Below are 12,454 nucleotides of genomic sequence, written 5' to 3'. Positions count from 1 at the left end.
CTGGCAGAGCCAGTTTTTAAGCAAACTTAACATGCAAAACACACTAACATCTTTTATTGCAGGGTTATAGGTCCGGGGTGGTGCTGCTCCAGAGGAGGAGATGCCCTGATGTTGCCTAGGACATGATCTAGCTAACCTTTTTCTTTAAGACAGGAATCTGGTTTTGATGAGTTGACTCATGGGAGTGTCCAGGCGTCAAGAGGAGGGGTCCAGGATTAACATGAAACAATGGATTAACATTAAACTATGTTTTATTTGATTTTTGCAGCGATTTGTGTGATTAACAGTTCATTCAACGGGTAGCAAACCTATGCAAGTGGTGCATCCATGCTCAGATGAGGCTTTGATGGCCTATAAGTGAAGTTCACTGAACTAAAGAATGTGGTTTGATTATTGTTGACATGCTCTCCAAATAGAAGTTTTTCCTCCTAGCAAGGAAATACAGGTGCAGCAGTCATCTCCTGAGAAATCTTCAGAGGCCCAGTGAGAAACAAGAACCATTCCAGGCATGGCTGACAGCCCAGGCAGTGGTTGAGGTCAAAGGTCGAGCTGGTTGGGGCCCATCATGAGATCAGACTTTGGAGCCACAGCAAGGACCACGAAACTGCGTTGGAATGAGAGCTGTGCCAAGGGGGATTTCCAGAGGCCAACGGAGGAGATTGTGGACAACAGACGGGCACCTGAAGGATGAGGGGAGCGTGCCAAGCTCCATCGACAGCGCAGGGGGAGTCCGAGGATGACATCATGATTCTGTGAAAGCACAGGAACCAGAAGCTATGGTGGTGATGACAGCAGTTTCCTATGAACATCACCTAATGCTGTGCCACTGTACTAGGCATATGATGACACTCTGAAGACTGCTGGGATCATAACAGCAGTAAGATAACTGGACCCAGCACCCTTTGAACAGAGGGGTTTTTTCTGCAGTAGAAGAGTCATAAGTATTCCTATCGCAGGACGAAGGCCTAAAACGAGGTGATGGGGGTCGATAGAGGCCATTTCAAGTGCTTCTGACCACTCCAACTGCCTGCAAAATAGCGGAGAGACCCTCCTGGATACATCAGAGCCACTGCAAAAAGGTTGAGGTCCCAGAGGATTCCACTTCCTCCACAGAAATCAACTAGTAGAGGAAAGTTTCACCCTCACTTGGTTGCTTCAGTGGCGAGGGGGAAGTGCTGATTGGGTGCCCGTAGGGAATTGCTCGCACTTCAACCTCCAGCCATTGGCCAACTCTAGAGTAACCAAGTAGTAGGGTGTGACGGACCTGTATGTAGCCATGGGAAGGTGGACCCTCCTGGTTACCTTGACTACGACGCTCACCTTTACAGGACAAAGACAGAATCGGCAAATACAGACTATTATGTCTGTTCCCATATGCCCAGCACGCCTTTGAGACAAATCCAGCAGGCCCAAAATCAGGACTATGTAAGTGATACAAGTGACTGGTTTTCTTGGCTTTACACTGGCTCCTGGTTACAGGTGCTAAAAAGACTACTCATCGGAGTTGGGATATTTCTACTTTTATTTTGTGTCTTTGTAACATGTATACTGCCATGTTTAAAACTCTTGATTAACCGCATAATATTTTCCACTGTTGCTGATTACATAGCCGTGACAAGTGATGATAATGACTCCGACCTGTTGGAACATGAAGACTTTGTGTGACCAATGACGATGTGACAGAAAATGTACAACAAGATGTTACATACTGATATCTCATTTAAATTTATACTGACAACAGGAGGGAATGTCAATGGAAAATTGTACTTAGTAGTCAGTATAATCTTTTAATGATATAAGTTTGTATATGGTAGAATACTGCATGTAACCATTTGTGTTTATTGAAAGGATGTCTCATCCTAGGAAGTCTGTAACATTCCAGGGTGTTCTGGCTTTCACCCCCACATCCTAGGAGCATGGGAAAGTTCGTACCTTGTTTTATTGTTTTACGGTAGGATTAACGTAGTTATATCTGTTTCCAGTCTAAGTGGTTTTGGTTTGATGAACTGCTGGACTTTCCAGACCAGCAGTTTTAGGGAAGTCTTTATGGGGTCACACTCTGACCCCCACTCACACACACACACCACACACACACCACACAAGCACCCACTGAAGTGTATAAATAAAGGACCAGGGCAAGTCCTCAGGGCGAGTCTCTGAGTCTCACTCTAGGCTGCCCTTGCTAGCAAGAAATTCTGTGTGTTTCTCCTCTCTGATTCTCTGCTGAAGAAGTGTTTTAGAATATATCTCTTAACAAGTTATCTATTACAGAGGAATATATAGAAGTATGAGGACAGGGAGACACTGTAAAAAAGTTATGAGCTGTCTTGCTGCAGAGAAAGTGCAGTCTGTCATCCTTGAAAAGCTCCCAAGATAGGCAGCTGGCAGGTTGAATGATGCTCTGCCTCTGTGGTCAAGTACAGACATAGGCCTTAAGCAACAATGAGCCACTGATAAGCGTGACAGATTAGGAAACATGCATGAAGTACATTAGTTAGACTCTTATGAGCCACTAATAGGAGAAAATGAGCACGCAATAAAGTGGACTTGTTAGGGAGAGATTGCCATCAGAGTTAAAACACTCCAACTCAATTTTGATGATGGACACAGCTAAAAAATCTAGCGTTTTGTTGACACTGATGACAAAATCCTGATCAGATACAGACAGACACATGCATACAACACACACTACTGCTCAAAGGTTTGTGGTCAGATTGAAACAGTCGTCTTTTAATTAATAACTTACATTTACTTTAACATAATATTACACAAAGTTTACCAGTAATTTTTTGACAGTTGTGTGTTTAATGAACCATTTAAGTTAAATCACCCATGATGCATTAGGAAATGTCTAAACACTAATACATGGGCCCATTTTTAGTAACCATCACTGCTGTATGGACCGATCACATGGTTATAAACCAGGTGAAAATTGACTTCAAACTTTTGAGCTGTAGTGTAGATTGCAGTGATAGTGTATAGTTATCTATTACAGAAGAATATATAGAAGTATGAGGACAGGGAGACACTGTAAAAAAGTTATGAGCTGTCTTGCTGCAGAGAAAGTGGAGTCTGTCATCCTTGAAAAGCTCCCAAGATAGGCAGCTGGCAGGTTGAATGATGCTCTGCCTCTGTGGTCAAGTACAGACACAGGCCTTAAGCAACCATGAGCCACTGATAAGCGTGACAAATTAGTCCACTTAATGCATGTTTTCTCATTATATACGTATGAGCCACTAATAGGAGAAAATGAGCACGCAATAAAGTGGACTTGTTAGGGAGAGATTGCCATCAGAGTTAAAACACTCCAACTCAATTTTGATGATGGACACAGCTAAAAAAATGAGCGTTTTGTTGACACTGATGACAAAATCCTGATCAGATACAGACAGACACATGCATACAACACACACTACTGCTCGAAAGTTTGTGGTCAGATTCAAATATTCTTGTCTTAATTTTAAAATTATATTTGCTTTAACATAAAATTATGCAAAGGTTACCAGTAATGTTTTCACAGATGTGTGTTTAATGAATCATTTAAGTTAAATCACCCATGATGCATTAGGAAATGTCTACACACATCAAGGTTCAAGGTTCTGTATTTGTCACATGCATAGTTATACAAGTATAACACACAGTGTAATGTAGCCTTACACACTCCTCAACATGTGGAAAAATGGAGGGGGGGGGGGGTGTAGAGGAAGAACATTATATATATATATATATATATATATATATATATATATATATATATATACATATATATACATATATATATATACATATGTATATAGAGTATATACATTGGGTGAATGTGCAGTAGTAGCAGCAAGCAGGTGAATTCTGTACATTAATATGAATAGACATCTGACTATTTTACAGAATAGACAATATAAACATATTTAAAATTAAAGGAATTTGGAATGTACATTGTGCCTGGGTTTAGAGTGTCTGGAACAGAGTCCTGTCTCAGTCAATTATAGATGATGTGAGAGGGCGGGTGTGTGTGTTTAGGGCCCGGATGGCTTGGGGATAGAAGCTCCTCTTTAGTCTCTCTGTCCTTGCCCGGATGATAAGGAACCTTCTGCCAGATTGCAGAAGTTGGAACAGTTTGTTGCCAGGATGGGACGGGTCCTTCAGTATCTGCTCTGCTATAGTCCAGCATCTCCTGGTGTAGGTGTCCTGAAGCGGGGGGAGAGCAATCCTGCAGCAGCGTTCTGCTGTACAGATCACTCTCTGGAGAGCTTTTTGGTCCTTCACACAGCTGTTCCCAAACCACGATATCATGTTCTGTGTGAGGATGCTCTCCACAGCGCCTGTATAGAAAATCCTGAGGATCTTTGGAGAGACCCTGAACTTCCTCAGTTGTCGTAGGTGATACAGGCGCTGCCTAACCTTTTTGGTCTGGACCTGAATGTGGGCAGACCATGTCAGGCCTGAGGAGATGTGGACACCAAGATACTTGAAGGACTGCACCCTCTCCACTGGAGCTCCATTGATGATAATGGGCTTGTAGTCTCTGTGCTGACTCCTTCTGAAGTCCACCACCAGCTCCTTGGTCTTGCCGACGTTCAGCTGGAGGTGGTTGTCCTGGCACCATGATGCCAGATTCTTCACTTCGTCCATGTAGGCCGCCTCATCGTTGTTGGAGATGGCACCCAACACCACTGTGTCGTCAGCAAACTTCACAATGGTGTTGGAGCCGTGGGTGGCCACACAGTCTGAAGTGTAGAGGGAGTAGAGCAGTGGCAAGAGGACACATCCCTGAGGTGCTCCTGTGTTGATGGTGATGCTGTTAGAGACGCATCTACCCACCCTCACCACCTGAGTTCTGCCAGTGAGGAAGTCCAACACCCATGCACACAGATGGCTGTTAAGTCCCAGATCCCTCAGCTTTGTGAACAGTCTGCAGGTCACTATTGTGTTAAACGCTGAACTGTAATCAACAAACAGCATTCTCACATAGTTACCCTGTTTCTTGTCCAAGTAGCTGAGGGTGGTGTGCAGGACGTGGGCGATGGCGTCCTCTGTGAATCTGTTGGATCGGTAGGCGAACTGCAGCGGATCTGTGGTGTCTGGGATGGAGGAGGAGATGATGTTCTTCAGCAGCCTCTCAAACACCTTCATTACTAGTGAGGTCAGTGCAGCTGGCCGTTAATCGTTCAGGGATGAGGGTTTGCTGTTCTTGGGCACAGGGATGATGGTGGATCTTTTGAGGCATGTGGGGACCATAGACTTCTTAAACACTTAAACATGGGCCCATTTTTAGAAACAATCACTGCTGTATGGACCGATCACATGGTTATAAACCAGGTGAAAATTGACTTCAAACTTTTGAGCTGTAGTGTAGATTGCAATGATAGTGTATAGTTATCTATTACAGAGGAATATATAGAAGTATGAGGACAGGGAGACACTGTAAAAAAGTTATGAGCTGTCTTGCTGCAGAGAAAGTGAAGTCTTTCATCCTTGAAAAGCTCCCAAGATAGGCAGCTGGCAGGTTGAATGATGCTCTGCCTCCGTGGTCAAGTACAGACATAGGCCTTAAGCAACCATATGCCACTGATAAGCGTCACAGATTAGGAAACATGCATGAAGTTCATTAGTTAGACTCCTATGAGCCACTAATAGGACAAAATGAGCACTCGATAAAGTGGACTTGTTAGGGAGAGATTGCCATCAGAGTTAAAACACTCCAAAACAAAAACGGCCTGAGTTGAGCAATTAACCAAAGTGACAAACATTGCTCTAAATAATACTCCCCTAATCCAAGTAGTCACCCAAACCTGGACGTGGATTTAGAGGCCTGAGGGCCATCTCACACATTTATTCAGAAAAAAACAAGTTTCAATTCAAATTAAACAAATCAAAATCTTGTGGACGTATGCCTTTTACATGTTGGTAAAATGTTTAGGATGAGATGGAGATATAACACTCATGCACCCTGAAAATTATGAAGGTCTAAATATGTATCAAAGGGACTCACTGAACATCAGTGGATTTCTATGGGGCAAACGTACTTAAAACCAGCCACTGTGATCATTGAGGCAGAGCAGAATGAATGATACTGATGGGAACTATGAGGGTTTGTAGTTAAATTCCTGCTCTTACAGGATCAGTGAGTGTCTGTTTAAAGATTATTAACATACTTTTACATCATTATGGAACACCAGCAGAGGACAGAACCACCTGCTTTTGTGTTGTCATGGCAATATGAAGTCAAATAAATACAAATATATAAAATGGACATTTGAAGGTGGACAAGAAGACAGGCAACTGGAAGAGCTTTTGAAGCAAGAAAACTTTTCTGGATTACTCTTAATAAAACTGGAAATTTTGCGAATACAAGTCAAGGAGGAAACAAGGAGGCTGGTTGGATTATATCTGAGGACAGGACGCATGAAGGAGAAGCATGAGGAGAGAGGAAACAGCAGAGCGATGGTGCAGAGCTAATCGTGGATCAAGTCGAAGAAGCAAGCATCAAAACTGTGAGTAAACATAACACATAAAGACTTAAAAATGACTGTGCTGATTAAGGAAACATTACATTTGGTTAGTTTGGGGTCTGCAGCTTCAGGTTTGTGGATTCAGTTGGTCTCAAAATTGAGGAAAGACAAAAAATGTTTCTTTTGAAAGGTTGTTGGAGGATTCTTACTGTAAGAAATATCTGGGTGTGCAACTGCTTTTATTTTAAAAAAAAGTTGAATTTTATTTAGTCACATTGGAAAGGGAAAATTGGAGGATCAGGACAATAATGTGACCAGATTTACTGTTTCCTTAATCAGAACAATAATTTTGATCGGAACTAGACATTTTGAAATGGGTTATTTTCTTTCTTCTCTATTGATCACTGTGTTAAAGGTTGAGTTACTTGTCAGTCTACATTTATGTTAATGGTACTTTTAAAAAATGCAGTTTATTCGTAATTTTGTAGAAAAAGGCTCTGCACCTGTGAAAAAAAATAGGTATCCACACCCCCAAAATCACTGTAGATCAGAGTAGCTAAGCCCTGGTTAACTGCAATTATATAACAGGAGATGAAAAATATTGGAATGATTGAAAGAAACAAAGATTGCTTTAGGGTTTGAAGATTTGACTTTCTTATTGAAAGAGACAAAAACTAATCCATGTGTGACACTGAGAAAAAAAAAAACTAAAAGCTTGAAAGATCTGGAGGTCCAGCTGTTGTTATACAAATGTGCAAACTTGTTTTAATGACATTAGAAAGAAAAATGGGATGTTTAAAAAGGTAATATATAAAATAGATTTTTATATTACTTGAAAAAAATATGTTGATTAGCACTTCTGTACTTGGAAAACTGCTGGGTCACTAGTAAGCTGAGATTTAATGTGATAAACTGAGGAAAGGTAATATAATCTACACACTCGCTATTATTGTTGTAATCCATACACCAGTTAATATTTAATCAATCATCATTCATAATTGGTGATCTATGCAAGTTTTAAGGAATAATATTTATTTGCATTCCCAATTAATTTACAAAATCTAAAAGCAAATCTTGTTTTTTTAAGAAAAAAAAGACGTTTCTAACTGACTTCAAACTTTTTTGAGCTGTAGAGTAGATTGATGAGCATGCAATAAACTGAACATGTTAGGGAGAGTTTGCCATAAACTCAATTTTAGTAATGTTTTCACAGATGTGTGTTTAATGAATCATTTATGTTAAATCACCCATGATGCATTAGGAAATGTCTACACACTTATACATAGGCCCATTTTTAGTAACCATCACTGCTGTATGGACCGATCACATGGTTATAAACCAGGTGAAAATTGACTTCAAACTTTTGAGCTGTAGTGTAGATTGATTGCAGTGATAGTGTATAGTTATCTATTACAGAAGAATATATAGAAGTATGAGGACAGGGAGACACTGTAAAAAAGTTATGAGCTGTCTTGCTGCAGAGAAAGTGGAGTCTGTCATCCTTGAAAAGCTCCCAAGATAGGCAGCTGGCAGGTTGAATGATGCTCTGCCTCTGTGGTCAAGTACAGACATAGGCCTTAAGCAACCATGAGCCACTGATAAGCGTGACAGATTAGGAAACATGCATGAAGTTCATTAGTTAGACTCCTATGAGCCACTAATAGGAGAAAATGAGAATGCAATAAAGTGGACTTGTTAGGGAGAGATTGCCATCAGAGTTAAAACACTCCAACTCAATTTTGATGACAGACACAGCTAAAAAATTTAGCATTTTGTTGACACTGTTGACAAAATCCTGATCAGATACAGACAGACACATGCATACAACACACACTACTGCTCAAAGGTTTGTGGTCAGATTCAAATATTCTTGTCTTAATTGTAAAATTATATTTGCTTTAACATAAAATTACACAACGTTTACCAGCAATGTTTTCACAGATGTGTGTATAATGAATCATTTAAGTTAAATCAGCCATGATGCATTAGGAAATGTCTAAACACTAATACATGGGCCCATTTTTAGTAACCATCACTGCTGTGTGAACCGATCACATGGTTATAAACCAGGTGAAAATTGACTTCAAACTTTTGAGCTGTAGTGTAGATTGCAGTGATAGTGTATAGTTATCTATTACAGAAGAATATATAGAAGTATGAGGACACGGAGACACTGTAAAAAAGTTATGAGCTGTCTTGCTGCAGAGAAAGTGGAGTCTGTCATCCTTGAAAAGCTCCCAAGATAGGCAGCTGGCAGGTTGAATGATGCTCTGCCTCTGTGGTCAAGTAGGGAAGACCGGGGGTAGTTGTAACATTTTTGACATTTCTGTCTGTAAATTGGAGCTCTTTTAAGGTAGTGGATTCAAAATGTAATGCAAAGTATTTACATGTCTCGGCTATTAAATAGTGCAGCTATTTTCTCTGCAGCACAATTACCCATTGTATGGTATGGTCTCAAACACAAAGAATGAAATGTTACAATTAACCCCATAGTCTGGGTTAGTTGTAACATATCCTGGGGTGAAATGTAACACAATGAAAAAAGGGTACTAACAAAACATTACCATGTAATCTTTGTTTATTCAACACATGAATGCACTTAGAGCCATTTATGTAGCTATGTGTGTGTGTGTCAGAATGCAGAAATCTAGCTTTTGAACATATTCCAACCCCCCAAAAAAGACAAATTATGGAATTTTCTGCAACTGAATATTTCATTAATTTTGGTTGGTCTTCCTTGAGTTTGGCCTCATTGGCTCAGTGGGCATTATAACCTACAACTCTTGCACCAACTTTTGAACATAACAATGAAGCTGAAAAAATGTAGTTGTTCACCTGCATCGCAATTCCATTACTTTTTTTCATGGCTTACCTTGGTGTGGTTTGCAAAGTGCTTCAGAAAGCTGAGGAAACCTGTTTCTTGCACCCATCCTGATTTATTTCCATTACCAATACTTCCTACTAGTCCATCTCTGACACAGTGGTCTGCATAATGTATGTGTGGGAACACAAACAGTGGAGGAATTGTGTTGCCAATGGCATTAACCGCATATACAAAAGCGACCAGTGAACCTATCTCTGCTGATGTCGTTGCCCCAACTTGTTTAATATAAGTTAAAGTAATAGTGTGGTAAGTAGTAACATCTGCATTATTGTTACAACTGACCCAGACTCCTATAGCCATGAACTAGCTAACATTACAGGCAACGGCTAAAACATTAGCACTAAAGACCTACACAGAATATATCCCCATAGACATACAAATAACATAATTTAAGTTTGATGAGTTTAACTGCAAAGCAGATAATGCTATTAGAAACTGAAATAAAGTAGAAAAACTTACTTTTTGGCATACAAATTGCTTTTTTTCATGTTAAATTGTCTGTGTTTGACAAAATGTGCTGATTTTTCACATGTGATAGCAGAAGTGAATTGAGCATGCACAGGATGAGTCACATCATTTGAAACTTAGCCCTGATTGGAGAAGTTGGAAGTGTTACAACTGACCCACGTTACAACTATCCCCGGTCTCCCCTACAGACATAGGCCTTAAGCAACCATGAGCCACTGATAAGTGTGAGAAATTAGTCGACTTAATGCATGTTTTCTAATTATATACATATGAGCCACTAATAGGAGAAAATGAGCACTCGATAAAGTGGACTTGTTAGGGAGAGATTGCCATCAGAGTTAAAACATTCCAACTCATTTTTGATGATGGACACAGCTAAAAAAAATGAGCGTTTTGTTGACACTGATGACAAAATCCTGATCAGATACAGACAGACACATGCATACAACACACACTACTGCTCAAAGGTTTGTGGTCAGATTGAAACAGTCGTCTTTTAATTAATAACTTACATTTACTTTAACATAATATTACACAAAGTTTACCAGTAATTTTTTGACAGTTGTGTGTTTAATGAACCATTTAAGTTAAATCACCCATGATGCATTAGGAAATGTCTAAACACTAATACATGGGCCCATTTTTAGTAACCATCACTGCTGTATGGACCGATCACATGGTTATAAACCAGGTGAAAATTGACTTCAAACTTTTGAGCTGTAATGTAGATTGTAGATTTTACCCTACTGCCTACTGGTGATGGCCAGAGGGGCCGATGGCGCGATATGGCAGCCTCACTTCTGTCAGTCTGCCCCAGGGCAGCTGTGGCTACAACCGTAGCTTGCCTCCACCAGTGTGTGAATGTGAGAGTGAATGAATAGTGGCATTGTAAAGCGCTTTGGGTGCCTTGAAAAGCGCTATATAAATCCAATCCATTATTATTGCAGTGATAGTGTATAGTTATCTATTACAGAAGAATATATAGAAGTATGAGGACAGGGAGACACTGTAAAAAAGAGAAATTAGTCCACTTAATGCATGTTTTCTAATTATATACATATGAGCCACTAATAGGAGAAAATGAGCACGCAATAAAGTGGACTTGTTAGGGAGAGATTGCCATCAGAGTTAAAACATTCCAACTCATTTTTGATGACAGACACAGCTAAAAAAATGAGCGTTTTGTTGACACTGATGACAAAATCCTGATCAGACAGACAGACACATGCATACAACACACACTACTGCTCAAAGGTTTGTGGTCAGATTCAAATATCCTTGTCTTAATTGTAAAATTATATTTGCTTTAACATAAAATTACACAACGTTTACCAGTAATGTTTTCACACATGTGTGTTTAATGAATCATTTATGTTAAATCACCCATGATGTTTTAGGAAATGTCTACACACTTAAACATGGGTCCATTTTTAGTAACAATCGCTCCTGTGTGGACCGATCACATGGTTATAAACCAGGTAAAAATTAACTTCAAACTTTTGAGCTGTAGTATAGATTGCAGTGATAGTGTATAGTTATCTATTACAGAAGAATATATAGAAGTATGAGGACAGGGAGACACTGTAAAAAAGTTATGAGCTGTCTTGCTGCAGAGAAAGTGGAGTCTGTCATCCTTGAAAAGCTCCCAAGATAGGCAGCTGGCAGGTTGAATGATGCTCTGCCTCTGTGGTCAAGTACAGACATAGGCCTTAAGCAACCATGAGCCACTGATAAGCGTGACAGATTAGGAAACATGCATACAGTTCATTAGTTAGACTCCTATGAGCCACTAATAGGAGAAAATGAGCACGCAATAAAGTGGACTTGTTAGGGAGAGATTGCCATCAGAGTTAAAACACTCCAACTCAATTTTGATGATGGACACAGCTAAAAAAAATTAGTGTTTTGTTGACACTGATGACAAAATCCTGATCAGATACAGACAGACACATGCATACAACACACACTGCTGCTCAAAGGTTTGTGGTCAGATTTAAACAGTCGTCTTTTAATTAATAACATACATTTACTTTAACATAATATTACACAAAGTTTACCAGTAATGTTTTCACAGATGTGTGTTTAATGAATCATTTATGTTAAATCACCCATGATGCATTAGGAAATGTCTACACACTTAAACACGGGTCCATTTTTAGTAACAATCACTGCTGTATGGAACGATCACATGGTTATAAACCAGGTGAAAATTGACTTCAAACTTTTGAGCTGTAGTATAGATTGCAATGATAGTGTATAGTTATCTATATAGTTATCAGTCGTCTTTTAATTAATAACTTACATTTACTTTAACATAATGTAACCCAACCAGTGCAGGGGCCTCCCTACACCCCGGACTCTGCGTTGTGTAAGTTTGTGTTGGATTGGGGTGCACAGTAGAGAGACCAGTCAGACACAGGCATTCAATTTGTGGCTCGGACCGCGCCGTTTATTCAGATGCTGGGGCAAACACCACTCCAACTCTGCTGCTGGCCCTTTGCAAATCACAGTAAACACTGCGTGATTATCAACATAGTAAACGCCAACAACAAATATATAAAAAACAAATTAAGCAAAAATAATCATGTTATGCTTATGTGAGAGGTTATGCAATCAACCTCTCACATGTTTAAGCTTGCTGTGGGAGATTTCA

Source organism: Neolamprologus multifasciatus, chromosome 7 (assembly GCF_963576455.1).
Source record: "Neolamprologus multifasciatus chromosome 7, fNeoMul1.2, whole genome shotgun sequence".
Lineage (NCBI taxonomy): Eukaryota > Metazoa > Chordata > Actinopteri > Cichliformes > Cichlidae > Neolamprologus > Neolamprologus multifasciatus.
This window is presented reverse-complemented; position numbering follows the sequence as displayed.